Source organism: Xenopus laevis, chromosome 4S (genome assembly GCF_017654675.1).
Source record: "Xenopus laevis strain J_2021 chromosome 4S, Xenopus_laevis_v10.1, whole genome shotgun sequence".
NCBI classification, from domain to species: Eukaryota; Metazoa; Chordata; class Amphibia; order Anura; family Pipidae; genus Xenopus; species Xenopus laevis.
The window spans coordinates 108,167,096-108,177,737 of NC_054378.1; positions in this window are offsets into that span (position 1 = coordinate 108,167,096).

The following is a 10,642-nucleotide window of genomic DNA, read 5'->3' on the forward strand; positions in this document are numbered from 1 at the left end:
AATTAAGTGCCAGTTCTTTTACCAGTTAAGAGTCAGTTCTTTGAAGTGGTAGTTCCCAGAGCCCCTGTGCCAACAGGCAACTGAACTCAATGTAAATCACATGCAAAGAGTAGTAATGGGCGTATAAATTCGCCTGGCATGAATTTGCGTTAAATTTCTGCATTTTGCCGCTGGCTAATAAATTCGTGAAACTCCCACGAAAATTCACCAACATCAAAAGAAATTTTGGAAGCGCGTCTGAAAAGTCGCTTGCATCAAAATCGCCATGTGTTAACACTATTCGGATGCCAATTGACTTTATGCTGGCATCAAAATTGATGCGATCAATTTTCACGTTTCACAAATTTTTCAAGAATTTTTTGCCACGAGAAAACAGGAGAAATTTACTCATCACTAGCAAAGAGAAATAATTCAGTGATTTTCAACATTGAAAATACGTGATTAAATCTTAATCTTCAAGAAGAGGTCCTTGTAGAGGGTCCATAGCAAATTCAAAATCCATTCAAAGTACCAGCATACCAGCATACAGTTTGTGTGATAGGGTCTTCAACCGTAAGTTTTGTGTCCTGAGGAAACCTCAATTCTTCACCTTTTGGTTGGTGTTTTGCTTTGCTTAAATCCCCTTCAAAATCCAGTTTAACCTCATATCCTTTTGCCAGTGAATAAAGCAAGAATTAAAGAGCGAATAACCTTATTGTCAATATTGTAGTTTGTAATTGAAACACCAATAATAGGTATAATATGTGGAGCTTTCTGTACAGATTTCTTTACGCTTGGGTTCTTTTTGATCTTGTATTCCAACAAGGTATTCTAAATTGCTTCACTTTAGGGTTATAATCATTTTTTTTCTTGCTCGATAAAAATGTATAACTCATCCTTTCAATTTCCATTGACACTTCTGCCCTTCTGTGCCACATTCAATAGGCACATCAAGAACAGTAATTTAAGTCTACAATCACTCGGGCAAAATTAGCAGGTGAGAAACTTAAAAGAGCCCTTTTGCCCTGTTTCTATTCTGCTGCTCGGTGCCTGTAGAATAAACTGTGCCCTTTCTATACCCTATCCTGCTGTTTCGATGCCATGCAAACATTTATGCTTGTCTTTCCTTATGCTCCATGACTGCTCAAATTAACTTCTAATCAGTTAACAGCAGACTTCCAATTACAATCTGCTTCATAATGCGGCTTGTCAAAAGTTTCATCATTTTAAGGATATTCATGAAGAGTGTAATTTCACAGTAGAAAAGCAGCCCGAGGTTTTAGTCTATCTTTGCTGCCTGTTCCAAGCTATTTCTGTTCCTCCCAGTCGTCCATAACATAGAAGTTCCATCCACCTCGGGGATCAGAATACTGATTTAATGCCGAAATGGATCATTTTATATAAAACTCTAGTCTCCGGCAGATCTTGCTCAGCAAATAACCAGGGAGCTAATTTTTGCAATTAGCTTGTAGACATGTCATTCAGATGTAAAATTATCTGGTGTAATGTTGAATCATACTCTAGAGTTTTACCACCCCCAGCAGAACAATTATTTTCCATTTTCATTCCCTTTAATCTTTGGTATGTATTCTCAGACACAGAGCCGCCTTAATATCCAAAGCAATATTCTCATATCTCTTGTGTGTTACTCCACATAAGAAAGGACAAATGACATCTGCAATTGTGATATGACCGTGACAACATGGATACAGCTTGTGCTTTTATCATGAAACTTCTATTTTCACTGGGAGGCAACAAAAAGATAAATCAACTCATGGAACATAAAAGGATTCATTTTTTTTAATTTTTACACTTATTTGACGTTGCCTTTCTTATTAAAATAGAATGCTGTGGCTTCATAAGCAACACTGTAGCCATCTGGATATAAATAAAGGTAGCCTTTATAAAGCATGTATGGATTACTCCATAAGTTTGATATAAATATGCTCATTCCTGCAGTATTCACTCAACTACACTTAACATATATAATCACAAGTGGGATGGGGCTGCTCAGTAATTCAAGAGGATGGTGAAGCTTTGGTTTTAAGAGGTACCCATGGGATTCCCCACAGTTTTAAATTGAATACAGATATGGGACCTGTTATCCAGAATGCTCTGGACCTGGGGTTTACTGTATATGGTATCTTTCTGTAATTTGGATTACTTTATCTACTAACAAAGCATTTAAATATGGTTGTTTTGTATCCAATAAGGATTAATTATTTTAGTTAAATACAATGTACTGTTTCATTATTTCAGAAAAAAGGAAATATTTTTTAAAAATGTGATTTGTTGGTATGGTATCTATGGGAGATGGTCTTCCAATAATTTAAAGCATCTTGGATAAGGGGTTTCCGGATAACAGATTCCATAATTGTACTAATATATGGAATATAGTTTCATTTTGGGAAAGGAGAATCTCTGAGTAGTGTAAATGAGAAAAACTCAACCTGCACCTGACCCTAATCCGATCCCGAGAACCTGCACCCTACCCTAACCTGGCGTGAGCTTTCCTTTCTTCTCCATTTCTACTCTTTCTCTTTTCTAACACCTTTGTTACATAATGATACAAGTTACAGTGATTCCACATTGTAAAAGGAGATACGCATACAGTCATACTGTATAACTGTAGGATGTATAAGGTAATACAATTAGTAGAGATGAAAAATAGTGTTAACACTCTATTTTATTATGAAATAGTTTAAATTGTCTACTTGCTTGGACTGCGAAGGGTAACTGTATTCATCGACTGTACCATTGGTCACTGTAGCTTAATCTGAATCTTCATTTCCATTCAACAATTTATATTCCCCTTATTCATAGTCCTGGAAGTTCTTAAATACAGCAGTACTCAATTTGGAATGGAAGGCATAAAGGATTGAGTGGTATTGAGTACTACTATATGGAAGTGCGAGAAGTGCATTTTGACGCAAGCTTTTACACCCAACTGACTGTGGGTAAATTGTGGAGACTGCAACCACATACCTGAGCTCTGATAATATGTCACTGCATTCATTGAGATGGAAAGATGTTTTCTTCTGGATCAAAATGTCAAGGTTGAAAGGTTGAAGTCTATAGACGTGTCTTTTTTACAGCCTTACCTACTATGTAATAATGTAATTCAGCCATAATCTAATTTCCCTTGGTTTTTGTTTGGTTCTTGGTGTTGATAGAGAAGAGAATAACCTGAGTCATAAAGGACAAATGTTTCAGTATCTCCCTACAGTATGAAGTAAGTCTTTGTTCTCTAATCAAGGGTTTTATATACCACTGGGATACAATTACACCAGTTAAACACCTATCATTCTACTTTGGATTAACCTTTTTTTTTTAGCTTTTAGGATGAAGACACCTCTTACCGAGTGAGCAGATGCTGATTTACAGGAATCAAACCCACTCTGAGGTCTTTCCTTGCTCCATATCAGAGTTTGATCTGCACTTCAAGGTTCTTGTTACAGCGCCATAGTCTCAAAGTGATATGAGTCAATGTGCTGATACAAGAAACAGCCTCATTTTTGTCAGTATTAATGCTCCCCTGAGACGCCTTATCAACACATCCTCTGCTAAAGAGCTGGCTGAGGTTTTAGGCAGTGAGACCTCTCTCCTACTTTTCCTCTAAGAATGGGCATATTTTCAAATTTATGCTGATTGCAAAAATGCCTTCTATTTAACCTTACATGGAACTAGGTTCCTAGGTACCATTGCATATACAGTACCTATACTGGAAATGTTCAACATTTCAATTCACATTTATTTTTGGAGCACTATTTCTTTGGCACCTAATTGGGAATACAATAGGGAAATAATGGCCCAAGTTCTCATTGTTATCTCAGAGTCATTCTTAGAAATAGGGCAATTTAGTGCAAGTATAGGATCTATTACCTGGAATTCTTGTGACCTGGGGTTTTCCAGATAATGGATCTTTCCATACTTTTGATTCCCATGCATGGGGGGCCTTGTTTATCAAAATCCAATTTTTTTTGAGTATTTCAATAAAAAAGTCAGACCAAACTGGAATCCATGATTGGACCTTATTTATTATTGAAAAAGCATGATTTAATTTTAAAAACCTGATAAAATCATGCGAGAATCCGAATCGTATTATTTTTTCAGACTTTGTTACCGAATTTTTTTGGGGATTTTTGCCTGAAAGGCCCAAAATAGTTGGATTTTTGGGCTAAATCCAGTGCAGACCACAGAAACTTCCAAATAGGATAGGAACCTCTCCCATTGACTTATATACAACCTCGGCAGGTCTGAGATGGAGTATTTTCAGATTTGGACTTTTTACATCCATGTAATACTTCTCCAAAAACTCGAGGTTTTTTTTCCACTAAAAATCAAACTTTTTTGAGTTTTTTGGTTTCGAACTTTAGTAAATAACCCCCGTTGTCTACTAAAAGTGATTTAAACATGAAATAAACCCAATCGGATTGTTTCATGCAAACGAGGTACCCTCAAGTACAAGATATTGTTTTATTATTACAGAGGAAAAAGGAAATCAAATAGAATTATTTGATTACATTTAGGATTAATAAGGGAGATTGCCTTTCTGTGATTTCATGCTTTCTGAATAATGCGTTTCCGGATGAGTGATGCCAAACTTATAATAACAGGGCAGTGTGTAAATCAGCAGCAAAAATACTAATGATGTAGTAGAATTGGGATCTTGAGGGAGGGGGCCTCTAAAATATCACAGATCCCTCCAATACTGAGGGGACTTTAAAAATCATTACTAATTTGGCTTATGTCAGGACTCTTATCCTTCCAGCATCGCATCCAAGATGGCGGCGCCCAGGATCCCCACGTGGGCGCCAAATGCAAAATAAAGGGATGCCAGAGATGCCAGTTCAATGCCCGATGATAGGTCTTACCTTTAGTGATGGGTGAATTTATTCGCGAGGCGCAAATTTGCGCGATTCGCCGTCAGCGAATAAATTCGCGAAACGCCCACGAAAATTTGGCCGAAAAAATTTGCTGACGTCAAAAAAAAATTTCGCCAGCGTCGGAAATAAACGGATGCCAGTGTCAAAAAACGGGAGCCGGCGCCGTTTTGCGAATTTTTCACAGTTTTGCGAATTTCGCATGAAATTCACTAATTTTTTGGCGAAGCTAAACACGCAAATTCGCCCATCGCTACTTATTTTCTGTGAGTAACTGGGTGTTATTTATTACTGTTTATTCTTGAACTTGACCCTGCCTGGACTTTTGACATTGTTAGATGCTGCCTGCCTTTCTGACCTCTGCCTGGACTTATGATTCCGTGCCTTTCTGCCTGCCATTGAACCTTTACTTGGACTTTGACCTTGAACCTGCATTAACCCTTGCCTGTATTTTGTGCCAGAACTTTCACCCTAAGGGCTTCCTCTTTGGTCCTGACTCCCCCAGCTGGGAGCCGATAGGCCCCTGACAGCTTATAACAAACAGTCAAAATGAGTGCCTGACAGTTCTCTCAGTTCTGTCCTCTAGCAGGTGACTTACACAAATATGTTTACAGTTTCCTCATTTCATCTCTTTTCATTTTAATAACAAGGAAACAGTCTTCAATGTAGTCTATTTGTTGTTTCTGTGTAGAACAGTTTTTTTTAAAGGTTTTATCTATGGGATTAGATGAAGTAATTTCCCAAAGCTCTGTGCTTTCATCTGTACCTCAAGATTTTATATTTTTATTTTGTTTTTCTTGCTTGAGGTGGTTTAGTCCAATAAAATAGCAGTCTCTTAGACTACTAAGACCTGTGCCAGGTTAAGCATCTAGTAATGGCATATGGGCAATGTCACGGCTCAGTTCCTGCATGTCTCTACAACTGTAAATTCACCAGGCAGAAGCATAGGGGGGTGAAGATTTGTAATGAAATGCAGATTCCTGGAAATTGTGTTAGTTCTGCGGAATATGACAGATTTGAGCAGTCAAGTGTCATCCTGCCTTAAAAATGCATTTTTAAAAATGCATCAATTAAAAGCACTGCTCCAGCAAAATCCTGCATTGAAATCGATTTTTGAAAAGGGCAAGCAGGTTTTTTAATATTACATTTTTCAGTTTGACTTGGGGCTAGCCATGTTTATACACCAAATGAGGACCAAGTATTGGAATAGGTCCATAAAATATGAGTTCCTGCTCTAAAGGTTCCCAATGGTGCGCTCTGCTAAAGGAACTTACAGAGACTGCTTGCCTTTATCCATTTTGGCTTTATTCAAGCATTCTCAGTGATACAGTGGCTTCAACAGTGCATTTACGTTTACGCGCTTCATGCCCACACACAAACCTGCACTTCCTCAGACGTTCCATTTGTCTGTGGGCATGAAATGCGTAGGCACACAAAGGCAAGCGGACTCTGTAAGTTCCCGCGGAAGAGCGTACCATTGGGAACTATCAGTGGATCTACGGCATTACGAGACTTGCAAATTTGTTTGGTTATCACGAGTGCAGCTGAGAGAGAGGACACGCCACAATACTGCTGGAATTGGAATTTTGTTTGGAACATCCTGCTCCGATGGTGTCTACACGTTGGCCACCATGAGACATGCACCTATTTCAATACATTTTGATGCTGAATTATTCTTTAGGCCATCAGAAAGACCCCATACAGTCATAGATTCCTACACTTTTAAAGGTCTGTGAATGCCCACCTGCCTTACTCTGCCTTACAATTATTGATGAATATGCACTATATGAGTAAATTTAGATGCACAGACAGTAATATTTGTGCCTGAAATATATAAGAACAGGCAGACTGTTTTCTCTTTCTATGGAAGTAGCCATTCTATTCACTACTACGGGTGTTCAATATTATACAGCATCATTGATCCCAGTATGTGATTTATAATCTGCCTATTGAAAACCAAATGCTGATTGGTTGCGTACAATTACTTATATAGTGCTGATTGTGTTTGCAGGGCTAAAACTCCTACAATATCATAACACTGTGTCTCGTTAGTAGCACCATTACCTTCTGTCCTTCCACAGGCCCCATGCAGTAATCAGAACATTCTTTCATTTAACTGACAATCAGGGATCATTTCCCTGTGGGTTCATCACATACAAAGCAGATAGTCCTTATTTACATAGTTGCTATGGCACATGTCTCTGAAGGTCCATCTTCTGTTGTAAGCCATGGGAAAGATGCAGGGCCTCAGATGTGTTAGAATTCCATTTTGTGCTGTGGTATGTATGCACTTTAGTTGTTCGGATGCACTTTAGGATATAGAAAACTCATTTGTGTATTTCAGCACAGGTTAAGTATTTCCTTTATAAGAATGTTTCATACCATTCCCTCAATGGTTCAGCCCATGAAAAATGCAAATGAAGCCAATGCGACAATGGCATTTAGAGCAGGCACTTACAGCGGTTCCTTAAATTGATTTTATGTGCTTGCACTATTCAATGGATTTATGAGAAATATTTCTATCATGGATTCATCACTAAGGCGACTAGAATAGAATATGAAAGGTACAATTATACTAATTGCTGCATATCAGAAGTCAAAGCATTAAGAGTTACCTCTTTAGAAGACTTGCAGGCAAATTGATCTTCTCTTTTGGCCTATAGTTGTGAAGTGCTTCTAACTGGTGCTGTACATCTTATGCATTATGGGAATACCTGGCAGGCAGACAGAGCCTGCAATCATTGCTTTATGGTCTTTATGAGCAACAACGATGTTCATAAGTGTAAGCCTTTCATTCCTAACAGTTGTGCTTTCTAAGGAAGCACCACCAACATAATGGAAAATGATTAAATATGTAAAAATGACATCAAAAATTATTTTATTTGGCCTTTAATAGAGGACATTATTTATTTTCCCCATTAGCTGCAAGTTTCCCAGAGCCTCTCTCTCTCTCTCTCTCTCTCTCTCTCTCTCTCTCTCTCTCTCGCTTTACAAGCAGGCTTTACACCTACCACTGAGTTTGTGGAGACAAATAAAGCCATGGTGTAATATATAGAACACAAAATCAATTAATTAACGAGTTCAACCTTTTGTTTTCTCCAGTGTGACCAAATTCAGAATAATCACATTTTTTTTTAAACCTTCACAGTGGCCGCTGCATATTTTCATGTGTTCTGTTCATTTTAGAAAGCTAAGGAGGGATTGTAACCCCCTGCCTACTGCAAACATGTGTCCTTGGATTTCTAATAGAGAGCATTGTAAGAATTCTTGCCTACCAACAAAATCTGCATTAACTCTTTCTCTCTCTCCCATGTCTGTATCAGTTTATTTCATTCCATGGTCTCTCCCGCAGCTGATAGAGATGAGGAATATAGATTTGAAATACATAGGATTCAATCTACTATAGATGTGTGTGTGTGTGACACCTGTTGGAGCAAATGAGAAGAGGGAAAGGTGCATTTTAGACAAAAAACATAGTCCTTACAGAGTGGCATAACTAGATTTTACTGGACGACAGAGCAAATTCAATATAGGGCCCCAAAACATTGATAAGTTAACCAGTTCTACCAAGATATATTGAAATTGTTCACTAATTAGGCCCTTACTGGGATCTCTAAACTCCTGGACCTCCATGCATCCGTAAGGGCTGCTTCCTGTGTAGTTACGCCCCTGTCCCAATCAGTAGCGTAACTAGAGGGGGGCGGGCCCTGGTGCGTGACCCACAGCCGGGCCCCGCCCCCTCCATACGGCCGCATTTTCAGTGGTGCATGGGCCGCCAGGGGGCCCTGAGGGGGTGCGGGCCCTGGCCCGCTCGCACCCCCTGCTCCCTCGGTAGTTCCGCCACTGGTCCCAATGCCATTTGGGATTCTCACAAATAACCTGACAGCAACAAAGAATTCGAGCTCCATCTCAAAACCAAAGGATGCCGATTTATGCAGAAAAGCATGTCTGTTAATTAAGTAACAATGATATATGAGCGGAAACAATAACATATTCTTACATATTGTAGTGTAATGATGTCAGTAGGAGGGCTGGAAAGCCTTTGCATGCGTTCAGTAAAAAATCAATAATAGCAGATACCATAAAGTGACTGTGGGATTATAATTTGAAGAACTCTCAATTCTGTTTTGGTGAGAAAAAAGGGATTCTGAATGCTCAATGACTGGTGCGCTGGATTTGCAATCATTGAGAGCAAACTGAACATAAACTTTACTTAATGCCATTCCCTTTGACAGAGTTTGCATAGGTATATACAGTAGGCAGTCTGACTTTATTGAAAATCAATAAACTTAAAGAAAATGTTACTCCACCATGCATGCGTGAGTCTAAATCTAATAAAGGATGGTTGGCAAACTAAGTAAGAGGATACTGCTTTAATATAACAGAAAATTAATTTTTTTTCTTTGGAAGGTTATTGAAATACATTTTCTACACGGATTCCTTCATACTATCCAGGGTCAGCTTCATGTATAATTCCCCAGGACAAATGGCAGGAGAAATGCAGTGGCAATTTAATGTAAAAATACCAGACATTGTAATTTACATATACGTAGCACCAATTTCATACTGTACATCCCAGAATGGTAGTTTCATGTATAATAAGGCCAGAACACATGGCAAGAAAAATCCAGTGTCAAATTCATGTACATTTGTAGGGAAATTCATTGGTGTTGATTTGGGGAGGCAGTTTTCATCAAAAACAGCCCATGAGAATTTGTTTTTCTTCTAGCTGGTCAATACTTTGACCCAGAACCATCATACTTACCTTTCCCAGGTGTGTCTCTTCAGATGGGGTGTGAGGGCTCACCTCCCTGGTGGTGCAGTGGGTCAAGGGGGTCAGCGGGAACGCCCGCCGTGTCAGCGATCCTCCGTGTCTGTCCTCTCCTAGGGCATGCGCGGCGCGCTCCTTCCGGGTTGTAGGCGCACTCACAGTTTGTAATTTTCAGTGCCCGTGATAGGATTTGCTCCTGGTGCTTAGCTGTTGCTATTTCTGTTCCAGAAAACCTGTTTTGATTACCTGTTGTGACCCCTGCCTGTTCTTGATGATTCTACTTTCTGTATCCTGACCCCTTGCCTGTTATCCAACGCCGATTCTGCCTTAACCCTCTGATTGACTTCCTGGTTTGACCCTTGCCTGCCTGACTACGTTTGTTCTCTGCCTGCCCCGATCCGGCCTGATCTGACCACTCTTTTGTCTAACGTCTTGTACCGCGACCTTCGGCCTAAAGACTCTAGCTAACAGTCGTGCCACTCTGCCTATCCAGAACCTCTAGCCTTGAACCTCTCGTTTAAGTCCTGGTGGCATCCAAGTAGCTGAGGGCTCCTCCCGAGGCCAAAGGTGGTCACACTACAGGTGAAGCACGAGCTGAGACCAGGGTGCTTGGCATTTGTTCTGGTGTTGGGTGCCGACCGTGACAAAGGGAAGGCCATTCATTAGAGGTTGAATTTTAATTGAATTGAGCATTTTGAACACAATTAAACTCATTTTCTCAAAAACCACAAATGTCACAAATGTTATTAGAATATCAAGGGAGAAGAAATACTTAAAGATGCACCGAAACCTCTAAAAATTTGATTTTTTCAAACAATTACTGCTGAAAAAAAATTAGAAAACCTCTAAAAGTCCAAATTGATTGGTCTAATAGGATCATTGCAGCTCCCATTGATTTTCATAGGACCTTGCCAGCTTTTACTTGGAGATTATTTGTATTACACATTTCTATGGTGTTTACACTTAATAAATATGGAGTCTTTAGTGTTTTAAAGAAATTAAAAACATA